Source organism: Rutidosis leptorrhynchoides, chromosome 10 (genome assembly GCF_046630445.1).
Source record: "Rutidosis leptorrhynchoides isolate AG116_Rl617_1_P2 chromosome 10, CSIRO_AGI_Rlap_v1, whole genome shotgun sequence".
Lineage (NCBI taxonomy): Eukaryota > Viridiplantae > Streptophyta > Magnoliopsida > Asterales > Asteraceae > Rutidosis > Rutidosis leptorrhynchoides.
This window is the reverse complement of record NC_092342.1, coordinates 329,451,193-329,465,221: the sequence shown is the minus strand read 5'-3', so window position 1 is coordinate 329,465,221 and position 14,029 is coordinate 329,451,193. Positions and strand designations below refer to the sequence as shown.

The following is a 14,029-nucleotide window of genomic DNA, read 5'->3' as shown; positions in this document are numbered from 1 at the left end:
GTTCTCTGTCCTTCCTGCTCAAGGCATCGGCTACCACATTTGCCTTCCCCGGGTGGTAACGAATCTCAAAGTCGTAATCATTCAATAATTTAATCCACCTACGCTGCCTCATATTCAGTTGTTTCTGATTAAATATGTGTTGAAGACTTTTGTGGTCGGTATATATAATACTTTTGACCCCATATAAGTAGTGCCTCCAAGTCTTTAATGCAAAAACAACCGCGCCTAATTCCAAATCATGCGTCGTATAATTTTGTTCGTGAATCTTCAATTGTCTAGACGCATAAGCAATCACCTTCGTTCGTTGCATTAATACACAACCAAGACCTTGCTTTGATGCATCACAATAAATCACAAAATCATCATTCCCTTCAGGCAATGACAATATAGGTGCCGTAGTTAGCTTTTTCTTCAATAACTGAAACGCTTTCTCTTGTTCATCATTCCATTCAAATTTCTTCCCTTTATGCGTTAATGCAGTCAAGGGTTTTGCTATTCTGGAAAAGTCTTGGATGAACCTTCTGTAGTAACCAGCTAGTCCTAAAAACTGGCGTATGTGTTTCGGAGTTTTCGGGGTTTCCCACTTTTCAACAGTTTCTATCTTTGCCGGATCCACCTTAATACCTTCTTTGTTCACTATGTGACCGAGGAATTGAACTTCTTCCAACCAAAATGCACACTTTGAAAACTTAGCGTACAATTCTTCCTTCCTCAATACTTCTAACACCTTTCTCAAATGTTCACCGTGTTCTTGGTCATTCTTTGAGTAAATAAGTATGTCATCAATGAAAACAATGACAAACTTGTCAAGGTATGGTCCACACACTCGGTTCATAAGGTCCATGAACACAGCTGGTGCATTAGTTAAACCAAACGGCATGACCATAAACTCGTAATGACCGTAACGTGTTCTGAAAGCAGTCTTTGGAATATCATCTTCTTTCACCCGCATTTGATGATACCCGGAACGTAAGTCAATCTTTGAATAAACAGACGAGCCTTGTAGTTGATCAAATAAGTCGTCGATTCTCGGTAGTGGGTAGCGGTTCTTGATGGTAAGTTTGTTCAACTCTCGGTAGTCGATACACAACCTGAATGTACCATCTTTCTTCTTGACAAACAAAACAGGAGCTCCCCACGGTGATGTGCTTGGTCGAATGAAACCACGCTCTAAAAGTTCTTGTAATTGGCTTTGCAGTTCTTTCATCTCGCTGGGTGCGAGTCTGTAAGGAGCACGAGCTATTGGTGCAGCTCCTGGTACAAGATCTATTTGAAATTCAACGGATCGATGTGGGGGTAATCCCGGTAATTCTTTTGGAAATACATCGGGAAATTCTTTTGCAATGGGAACATCATTGATGCTCTTTTCTTCAGTTTGTACTTTCTCGACGTGTGCTAGAACAGCATAGCAACCTTTTCTTATTAGTTTTTGTGCCTTCAAATTACTAATAAGATGTAGCTTCGTGTTGCCCTTTTCTCCGTACACCATTAAGGGTTTTCCTTTTTCTCGTATAATGCGAATTGCATTTTTGTAACAAACGATCTCCGCTTTCACTTCTTTCAACCAGTCCATACCGATTATCACATCAAAACTCCCTAACTCTACTGGTATCAAATCAATCTTAAATGTTTCGCTAACCAGTTTAATTTCTCGATTCCGACATATATTATCTGCTGAAATTAATTTACCATTTGCTAATTCGAGTAAAAATTTACTATCCAAAGGCGTCAATGGACAACTTAATTTAGCACAAAAATCTCTACTCATATAGCTTCTATCCGCACCAGAATCAAATAAAACGTAAGCAGATTTATTGTCAATAAGAAACGTACCCGTAACAAGCTCCGGGTCTTCCTGTGCCTCTACCGCATTAATATTGAAAACTCTTCCACGGCCTTGTCCATTCGTGTTCTCCTGGTTCGGGCAATTTCTAATAATGTGGCCTGGTTTTCCACATTTATAACAAACTACATTGGCATAACTTGCTCCGACACTACTTGCTCCGCCATTACTCGTTCCGACACCATTTGTTCCTTTCGTTCTATTAACCCCTGGTCCGTAGACCTCACACTTCGCCGCGCTATGACCATTTCTTTTACACTTGTTGCAAAATTTGGTGCAGAACCCCGAGTGATTCTTTTCACACCTTTGGCATAGCTGCTTCTGATTGTTGTTGTTGTTGCGGTTATTATTGTTGTTGGGATGATTGTTGTAGTTGCTGTTGTTGTTGTTGTTGTTGTTGTTGTTGTTGTTGTTGGGCCGTTTGTTGTAGTTGCGATTGATGTTGCGATTGTTGGGATAATTGTTGCGATTATTGTTGTAATTGCTGCTGTTGTTGTATTGGTGATTCTTATCACCATTTTCCTCCCACTTTCTTTTGACTTGCTTCACATTGGCCTCTTCAGCAGTCTGTTCTTTAATTCTTTCTTCAATCTGGTTCACTAGTTTGTGAGCCATTCTACATGCCTGTTGTATGGAGGCGGGCTCGTGTGAACTTATATCTTCTTGGATTCTTTCCGGTAATCCTTTCACAAACGCGTCGATCTTCTCTTCCTCATCTTCGAATGCTCCCGGACACAATAGGCACAATTCTGTGAATCGTCTTTCGTACGTGGTAATATCAAATCCTTGGGTTCGTAACCCTCTAAGTTCTGTCTTGAGCTTATTGACCTCGGTTCTGGGACGGTACTTCTCGTTCATCAAGTGCTTGAATGCTGACCACGGTAGTGCGTACGCATCATCTTGTCCCACTTGCTCTAGATAGGTATTCCACCATGTTAACGCAGAACCTGTGAAGGTATGCGTAGCGTACTTCACTTTGTCCTCTTCAGTACACTTACTTATGGCAAACACCGATTCAACCTTCTCGGTCCACCGTTTCAATCCGATCGGTCCTTCGGTTCCATCAAATTCCAAAGGTTTGCAGGCAGTGAATTCTTTGTAGGTGCATCCTACACGATTTCCTGTACTGCTAGATCCAAGGTTATTGTTGGTATGTAGCGCAGCCTGTACTGCGGCTATGTTTGAAGCTAGAAAAGTACGGAATTCCTCTTCATTCATATTCACGGTGTGTCGAGTGGTCGGTGCCATTTCCTTCAAAATAGTTAAATGGAACAAGTTAATCATACAGAATATTAAGAGTAGTTAATAGTATTTCGTAGCATAATATGAACTCATTTATAAAAGCTTTTTCTTCATATTAGCATTTTATAAGTTTAAATTCGGGTAGTACCTACTCGTTAAGTTCATACTTAGTAGCTAATATACAATTCAACTACTACAATTCTATATGAAAAACTGATTATAATAATATTTCACGTTCAAACTTTTATACAATATTTTACAAACTTACAATACCGCTTATTTTACATAAAGCATGAAATATAGCACACAATAACTTTGATACAAGATAGTTGTGAAGACAATTCTAGCTTGTACACAAGTCGTTCAGCAAAGGCAATAAAGACACGTAATTCATACGTCCAGAAACAAGTCATGCATTCTGGTTTTACTAGGACTACTTCCCATCCTTGGTCTTGTGCAACATAACCGTTATGGCCGTTGATAAGACAGCGTGTTGTAACGTCGTCAAAGGGACGAGAGTTACGTAATGTCCAACAGTCCCGTAATAATCTAAAAACCTCATTTCTTACCCCAATTACCGACTCCGTCACTTGTGGAAACGTTTTGTTTAATAGTTGTAGCCCGATGTTCTTGTTCTCACTTTGGTGAGAAGCGAACATTACTAATCCGTAAGCATAACATGCTTCTTTATGTTGCATGTTAGCCGCTTTTTCTAAATCACGAAGTCCAATATTCGGATATATTGAGTCAAAATAATTTCTTAACCCGTTGCGTAAAATAGCATTTGGGTTCCCCGCAATATATGCGTCAAAGTAAACACATCGTAACTTATGGGTTTCCCAATGTGATATCCCCCATCTTTCAAACGAAAGTCTCTTATAAACCAAGACATTCTTGGAACGTTCTTCGAATGTCTTACAAACTGATCTCGCCTTAAATAGTTGTGCCGAAGAATTCTGGCCGACTCTAGACAAGATTTCATCAATCATGTCTCCGGGTAGGTCTCTTAAAATATTGGGTTGTCTATCCATTTTGTGTTTTTAAACTGTAAAATAGACAAGAGTTAGATTCATAAAAAAATACTTATTAATACAAGCAATTTTTACATATATCATAAAGCATAAGAACACTATATTACATATATTACACCACACGAATACAACTATCTTATTCCGACTCGCTCGTTTCTTCTTCTTCGGTTTTGGTTCGTTTTGCCAAGTTTCTAGGGATATATGATGTTCCCCTAATACGAGCCGTCGTTGTCCACATTGGTTTAGAAAAACCTGGTGGTTTAGAGGTTCCCGGGTCATTGTTACAACTTAAGGACTTCGGGGGTTGACGATACATATAAAGTTCATCGGGGTTGGAATTAGATTTCTCTATTTTTATGCCCTTTCCCTTATTATTTTCTTTTGCCTTTTTAAATTCAGTTGGGGTAATTTCTATAACATCATCGGAATTCTCGTCGGAATCCGATTCATCGGAGAATTGGTAATCCTCCCAATATTTTGCTTCCTTGGCGGAAACACCATTGACCATAATTAACTTTGGTCGGTTGGTTGAGGATTTTCTTTTACTTAACCGTTTTATTATTTCCCCCACCGGTTCTATTTCTTCATCCGGTTCCGATTCTTCTTCCGGTTCCGATTCTTCTTCCGGTTCCGACTCTTCTTCCGGTTCCTCTTCGGGAACTTGTGAATCAGTCCACAAATCATTCCAATTTACATTTGACTCTTCATTATTATTAGGTGAGTCAATGGGACTTGTTCTAGAGGTAGACATCTATCACATAATATCAAACACGTTAAGAGATTAATATATCACATAATATTCATATGTTAAAAATATATAGTTTCCAACAAAAATGTTAAGCAATCATTTTTAAAGAAAACACGGTCGAAGTCCAGACTCACTAATGCATCCTAACAAACTCGATAAGACACACTAATGCAAATTTTCTGGTTCTCTAAGACCAACGCTCGGATACCAACTGAAATGTCCCGTTCTTATTGATTAAAAATGTTCCATATTAATTGATTTCGTTGCGAGGTTTTGACCTCTATATGAGACGTTTTTCAAAGACTGCATTCATTTTTAAAACAAACCATAACCTTTATTTCATAAATAAAGGTTTAAAAAGCTTTACGTAGATTATCAAATAATGATAATCTAAAATATCCTGTTTACACACGACCATTACATAATGGTTTACAATACAAATATGTTACATCGAAATCAGTTTCTTGAATGCAGTTTTTACACAATATCATACAAACATGGACTCCAAATCTTGTCCTTATTTTAGTATGCAACAGCGGAAGCTCTTAATATTCACCTGGGAATAAACATGTTTTAAACGTCAACAAAAATGTTGGTGAGTTATAGGTTTAACCTATATATATCAAATCGTAACAATAGACCACAAGATTTCATATTTCAATACACATCCCATACATAGAGATAAAAATCATTCATATGGTGAACACCTGGTAACCGACAATAACAAGATGCATATATAAGAATATCCCCATCATTCCGGGACACCCTTCGGATATGATATAAATTTCGAAGTACTAAAGCATCCGGTACTTTGGATGGGGTTTGTTAGGCCCAATAGATCTATCTTTAGGATTCGCGTCAATTAGGGTGTCTGTTCCCAAATTCTTAGATTACCAGACTTAATAAAAAGGGGCATATTCGATTTTGATAATTCAACCATAGAATGTAGTTTCACGTACTTGTGTCTATTTTGTAAATCATTTATAAAACCTGCATGTATTCTCATCCCAAAAATATTAGATTTTAAAAGTGGGACTATAACTCACTTTCACAGATTTTTACTTCGTCGGGAAGTAAGACTTGGCCACTGGTTGATTCACGAACCTATAACAATATATACATATATATCAAAGTATGTTCAAAATATATTTACAACACTTTTAATATATTTTGATGTTTTAAGTTTATTAAGTCAGCTGTCCTCGTTAGTAACCTACAACTAGTTGTCCACAGTTAGATGTACAGAAATAAATCGATAAATATTATCTTGAATCAATCCACGACCCAGTGTATACGTATCTCAGTATTGATCACAACTCAAACTATATATATTTTGGAATCAACCTCAACCCTGTATAGCTAACTCCAACATTCACATATAGAGTGTCTATGGTTGTTCCGAAATATATATAGATGTGTCGACATGATAGGTCGAAACGTTGTATACGTGTCTATGGTATCTCAAGATTACATAATATATAATACAAGTTGATTAAGTTATGGTTGGAATAGATTTGTTACCAATTTTCACGTAGCTAAAATGAGAAAAATTATCCAATCTTGTTTTACCCATAACTTCTTCATTTTAAATCCGTTTTGAGTGAATCAAATTGCTATGGTTTCATACTGAACTCTATTTTATGAATCTAAACAGAAAAAGTATAGGTTTATAGTCGGAAAAATAAGTTACAAGTCGTTTTTGTAAAGGTAGTCATTTCAGTCGAAAGAACGACGTCTAGATGACCATTTTAGAAAACATACTTCCACTTTGAGTTTAACCATAATTTTTGGATATAGTTTCATGTTCATAATAAAAATCATTTTTTTCAGAATAACAACTTTTAAATCAAAGTTTATCATAGTTTTTAATTAACTAACCCAAAACAGCCCGCGGTGTTACTACGACGGCGTAAATCCGGTTTTACGGTGTTTTTCGTGTTTCCAGGTTTTAAATCATTAAGTTAGCATATCATATAGATATAGAACATGTGTTTAGTTGATTTTAAAAGTGAAGTTAGAAGGATTAACTTTTGTTTGCGAACAAGTTTAGAATTAACTAAACTATGTTCTAGTGATTACAAGTTTAAACCTTCGAATAAGATAGCTTTATATGTATGAATTGAATGATGCTATGAACATCATTACTACCTTAAGTTCCTTGGATAAACCTACTGGAAAAGAGAAAAATGGATCTAGCTTCAATGGATCCTTGGATGGCTCGAAGTTCTTGAAGCAGAATCATGACACGAAAACAAGTTCAAGTAAGATCATCACTTGAAATAAGATTGTTATAGTTATAGAAATTGAACCAAAGTTTGAATATGATTATTACCTTGTATTAGAATGATAACCTACTGTAAGAAACAAAGATTTCTTGAGGTTGGATGATCATCTTACAAGATTGGAAGTGAGCTAGCAAACTTGAAAGTATTCTTGATTTTAAGAAACTAGAACTTTTGGAATTTATGAAGAACACTTAGAACTTGAAGATAGAACTTGAGAGAGATCAATTAGATGAAGAAAATTGAAGAATGAAAGTGTTTGTAGGTGTTTTTGGTCGTTGGTTTATGGATTAGATATAAAGGATATGTAATTTTGTTTTCATGTAAATAAGTCATGAATGATTACTCATATTTTTGTAATTTTATGAGATATTTCATGCTAGTTGCCAAATGATGGTTCCCACATGTGTTAGGTGACTCACATGGGCTGCTAAGAGCTGATCATTGGAGTGTATATACCAATAGTACATACATCTAAAAGCTGTGTATTGTACGAGTACGAATACGGGTGCATACGAGTAGAATTGTTGATGAAACTGAACGAGGATGTAATTGTAAGCATTTTTGTTAAGTAGAAGTATTTTGATAAGTGTATTGAAGTCTTTCAAAAGTGTATAAATACATATTAAAACACTACATGTATATACATTTTAACTGAGTCGTTAAGTCATCGTTAGTCGTTACATGTAAATGTTGTTTTGAAACCTTTAGGTTAACGATCTTGTTAAATGTTGTTAACCCAATGTTTATAATATCAAAAGAGATTTTAAATTATTATATTATCATGATATTATGATGTACGAATATCTCTTAATATGATATATATACATTAAATGTCGTTACAAAGATAATCGTTACTTAATGATATGTTTAATTATCATAATATAATGTTAACTATATATATAACCATATATATGTCATCATATAGTTTTTACAAGTTTTAACGTTCGTGAATCACCGGTCAACTTGGGTGGTCAATTGTCTATATGAAACCTATTTCAATTAATCAAGTCTTAACAAGTTTGATTGCTTAACATGTTGGAAACATTTAATCATGTAAATATCAATCTCAATTAATATATATAAACATGGAAAAGTTCGGGTCACTACATCCAACATAGTGTAATGCCATTACTAAGAGTCTAGTGGTTGAGGCCCATAGTTAAGAAAGTATTGTAAATTGAAATCTTATACGATCAAATCCAACAACAATTAATTGATTAAAAGATGAACAATACTTTCTTTAACAAAAAGCAGTTTTTAGCACCCGAAGTAGCAAGTTCGTGCATAAATAAAGGGGTGAGTACCAGCACCTTCTTATGCTACTATATTCATTTAGCTGCAACATTAAATCAAGCATTCATAAATGCTACTATATTCAAAACAATGCCAACTAAACCTAAGCCAGACTATTATTTAACAATTGCTTGATACCAATAGCACATATCAAACAACGCATAAACAAACTACCTCTCAAAACATTCGCATACAATAGAACAACAAAGGAAAAAATATAGATAAACCAATAAAAAGGTAAAAACATAAGAAACAAATATTAAATACTTACTGCACAACCATATAACAATTACCTGTCAACGTAACCCGCGATAATGCTCCTCTTTTAATGTTTAAAAGAGATTGCAATCATAGTATATGAAAAATTTTCATGTTAACAATTTAAGATTAATTAAAACCTTATAGAAAGATTTAAATCACTACCAAACTATATAATATTGAGTGAAACCTCCTTTAAATTGAAAGGTAAATACTAAGTAATGGAATATGTTGTCCCATTCAATTCACACATCAGTTATACACCAACACCTTTTATTGGCATACAGAAAGCTCTTACTTTCATTCAGACCCATTTGACTTTTTTGACATTTTTATTTAACAATATGGTTTGTTGATATTTTTGCCACCGCTAACCTTTTTATGTTTTTCAATAAAACATACCCATTTGACTTTTTTATATCACTAGAATTTAACCCGGAAACACATTTTCAAGCCTGTCAGCGCAACTCTTTTTGAAAAGAAAGAGCCCGGCATTCATTTTTTGATGAACATTTATAACATAAAATCAGTCATAATAATAGAAACTAAAAATAAATAAATGAATAAGATGATGTAATCATTAGTACATATTGGTGAAGAGTAATCTACCACAACTACTACCAATACATAGAAAGAGTCCATTTTTTATATAACTTTTGAAGCTTCATGATCTCCTATGGTATAAATAATAATTTTTTCTCTCATATTAATAAAATTAATTATTTCCTACCTTATAATGAATTACTATTACTATTTAATGTTACCACGAGGTACTATTATTTAACTTTTTTATTTAACAATATGGTTTGTTGATATTTTTGCCACCGCTAACCTTTTTATGTTTTTCAATAAAACATACCCATTTGACTTTTTTATATCACTTTAACCCGGAAACACATTTTCAAGCCTGTCAGCACAACTGTTTTTGAAAAGAACAACTGTTTTTGAAAAGAAAGAGCCCGACATTCATTTTTTCATGAACATTCATAACATAACATTAGTCATAATAATAGAAACTATAAATAAATAAATAAATAAATAAGATGATGTAATCAGTAGTACATATTGGTGAAGAGTAATCTACCACAACAACTACCAATATATAGAAAGAGTCCATTTTTATATAACTTTTGAAGCTTCATGATCTCCTATGGTATAAATAATAATTTTTTTCTCATATTAATAAAATTAATTATTTCCTACCTTATAATGAATTACTATTACTATTTAATGTTACCACGAGATACAATACGTGTGCATATATGTATGCATACCAAATCATAGCAATAATTCTAACATGAATATTTACAAAGAAATTGAGAGAGTTTTAATAAGTTAAACATGTCAAAAAATCACAGCTGGTCTAGTTTTTCTTGATGATGACAAAGGTAATTGTTGATTTTTGTTCTACCATAAGTTAATGCAATATACAATTAGACAGTATGTGTTGAATATTTTGGAGAAGATTGTTTGTGTGTATAAGATTGTGCAAAGGTTTAAAAAAATATGTATTCATGTGTGTATAGTTTACGTAATCAAGGTTTTGTTACCTGACTCGGTCGTTTCAATCCTTGTTACTGGAACTGATACTTTGTCGTGGATTTCGGGTTCATAATTGCCAGCTCGAAAACATTATCGATAATCAATTTCGGGCATCTTCTTCTTGATTGTAGCATAATCAGTTGTTGGTATATCTCAGATCCTTGAACGTTCGGAAAAAAAAATTAGTGTTGATTCGCAAGCTAATAAATTTTCATTTAATTTATCAATATGGTATAAAAGATGAGCATAAATCCAAACTCTTCCACTTGGAAATGATTTACAAACATATATAAGTAGTTTTATGCTGCTACATTCTTAATTCCTAAATCTAATGATAATCCATTCAATAAGAACTCAACTTGAACATAAAATGAACACATTTTTTTCTTCGACCAGTAAAATGTAATGTAAGGGTTAAGGGTACCTTAAAAGCATAATTTTTCTCAATGTTTTTGACTGTTTCATATTGATCATGTATAACTTTTGTTACTCCATCACAAATTTGGCACCAGCTCCTTTCATTTTCTCATATATTTGTTCTGCTTCTTTTTTAGTCACTCCTGTCTTGAACACAATGGAAGACTTTTCAACTAAGTCTTTTGCTTCTTTAAGCCCAAGATGAGTAGAGCTCCTCACTTTATCAACAACACCTTTCACATCATTCAGCATGGATATTTAGGTTCATATCCAACAATCGACTAATAAAAAATGCATACCAAATACATACAACACCCATTGCAATGAAAGTTCTTTTGACCCATTATCCACTAAACCTCTTTCAGACTTTTCACAACCAGTTTGTGGGCAACATTAACATGTAAAAAAACCCATAAAATACACAAATGCACATCCACAAACATTCTGAGTAACAACACAATGTAAAGGAAAAACTAATAGCATAGCAACAACAATTGTAAAGAAATCAAAATAGCACGGATTAAAAAATATAAAATTAAAAACATATATACATAACAGAATAAAGTTTGGAGGTATTTAACAACCACACTCCATAAACAAATACACCATAATCAATCCACGTTCGGCAAGTAAAAATATAGTAATAAATATATAAAATACAAAATTAAAATTGATACTCAGATTATATACAGTTGATTTTTTAATTGTAATGTTCAATTGAACCCTTTATTAAAAATTCAATCGAAAAATATTTGATGTAAAAGGTTAGATACAGACAAACATAGGTTCAATCACGACATGTATTCATGTTTAATTGAAACCTAGATCAAAAAATCGATCAAAAAATATAAGATCCAAAAATCGATCGAAAAAATTAGATTTAGATATAGACATAAATCCATTTTCAATTGAAACCTAGATCAAAAATTGAATCGTAAAATCTTAGATGAACTAACCTTTGATTCTGATTTAGTCGTCAAAGATGATTTAACAATAGCTTGTTCAGCAGAAATCAACCCGCAATCCTTGTTTGATTGTTGTTTTTGGGTTAGACGTAATTGCATAGAAGCGTAGACGAAATCAGGAAGCAGAGAGATTTGCCCTAATTTATTTTTGTGTGTGTGTCGTCTGGAGTGTTCGTTCCTTGCATTCTTGATGCCCGCGTTCGACCTTAATGTTTGATGTGATCAAACTTAATCGAATGGTCAGTTTAGGAACCCTAATTTTTTGAGAGAAAAGATAAGTGTTGCTAATGTTATGCGTGTAATTTGTGTATGTTAATGTTTAAAAGAGATTGAAGATGAAATTGTTAGGGTTCGTGATTGTGTATTAGTTGTTTAGAGCATAATCAATCGCTGGTTAGGTATTTTCATTCAAGGGCATATGTTGTAGTTAATAATTTAATTAGAGGGTATTATAGTCTTTTTAACGTTTGATTAGCTAATTATTTTTTTTTTTAGCTAATAGGTAAATGAATGGTTGAGATGATTTCTTAGAAATGATCCTATGGTCATTAGAGGCTAACCTACATTTCATTACAAGTGTACCTTTTGATTTTTAAAAATTTTTCTTTATTAACTTTGAGTGTAATATATTTTTATCTACTAGTTAAAGACCCGCGACACCACGAGTTTTTATGAAATGATAATATTTAAAGACAATTATTAAACATGATAACATAAATAAACAAAATAACAATTCGAAAGTTTAAATGTGTAAAAACATAAAATAAAAAATCTAGTTCAAAATAAATTAACTGTCTTAATTTTGAAAGTTTTGAACTTTGCTATAGTAACTTAAGTTTAAAAAATATTTATTTTAATTTATCTTACTTTGAGAATACCTGAAGGATGCATCCCACCAATCAACATAACGTAATGTTACGCATGTGACATCCACGTGACATTAATAATTGACATGACACATATTATTGTAACTGTTTTTTTATGCGTAAAAGCTCATCGTAATATTCAATGGATTTGTTAAATTATCTATGATATATGAGCATCCGTACTATTTGACGACGTTTATCTTTATAGATTGGCAATTAGTTGGTCCATTTTGAAGACCAATCGTCATAACATCTACCAAAGTTCGTAATGTCTACCATATACACGATAGTATTAAAATAATTTTATGTGTATATATATGTAAGTAAAATAACAATTAATTTTTATTTAATCTATTATGAGTGTATAAAATATAACACTCAGTTGACTATTTTATCGCAATTTTGTTTTATGTTAATAATAATAACTTACTCCGTATAACGTATATAGTATTTTACATGTTACATAAAATTGGGCTTAATAATAACTCAATGGTCATTAAATTGGGGTTGATTGCCCTAAGGTTATTCGATTGTTCTTTTTTCGTTATACTGATCAAAATGTATATTACTAGGAAGCGAGACTGTAGTTAATTGGGATTTGAAAATATTATAAGAAAAAAAACCAATTGCCTACCCCCTATAGACTATATCAGCCTTTTTTCTGATTGCACGTAGACAAGCTGAAAATTGACAACATGAGGGTGTGTAAGTGTTGATCCATACAATAATGACTCATTTCAACTCAAACCCATTATAGCCCGTTATTAAACAAATATGACTCATTTCAACTCAAACCCATCATAGCGCGTTATTAAACGTGTCCAAAATTCAGTAAATGTTAATAGCATTAAAAAAAACAAAATTCTATTTTTTGAACCAATCCTCTAGCTATATTAACTAATCGAAAAAGAAATGAACATATTGCTGAGGAACGAAGCTTCGTCTTTATTTTTCTTCAAAGCCCGAATCTTCAATTGCTCGCCTCTACTAACGATGTCTCGGTTGATTTCACTTCATTTAGCTACTCAAATGTAGCCGAAGACTGACTCAAGTGCCAATTGCCTCCCCCGAACCGCGCGATATGGTTGCTGAAACGACCCGTCCTAATCCATAAGGACGAATACAATAACATATGATTTCATTGCGAGGTATTTGACCTCTATATGATACATTTTACAAACATTGCATTCGTTTTTAAAAGACAAACTTTCTTTACATCGAAAGTTGACGGCATGCATACCATTTCATAATACATCCAACTATAATAGACTTAATAATAATCTTGATGAACCCAACAACTCGAATGCAACGTCTTTTGAAATATGTCATGAATGACTCCAAGTAATATCTCTAAAATGAGCAAATGCACATCGGAAGATTTCTTTCATACCTGAGAATAAACATGCTTAAAAGTGTCAACCAAAAGGTTGGTGAGTTCATTAGTTTATCATAAACAACCATTTCTAACATTTTAATAGACCACAAGATTTAATTTTCATAGTTAACTGCAGGAACACTCATCTGCAAAAATCATAATAC

General features: G+C 33.2%; 1 pseudogene; it reads right to left on the bottom strand.

Annotated features, from left to right (window-relative positions):
- Window positions 1–10,911, bottom strand: part of LOC139871343 (pentatricopeptide repeat-containing protein At4g19191, mitochondrial-like) — a 38,409-nt pseudogene extending 27,498 nt beyond the window's left edge.
- Window positions 10,912–14,029: the final 3,118 nt, after the last annotated feature.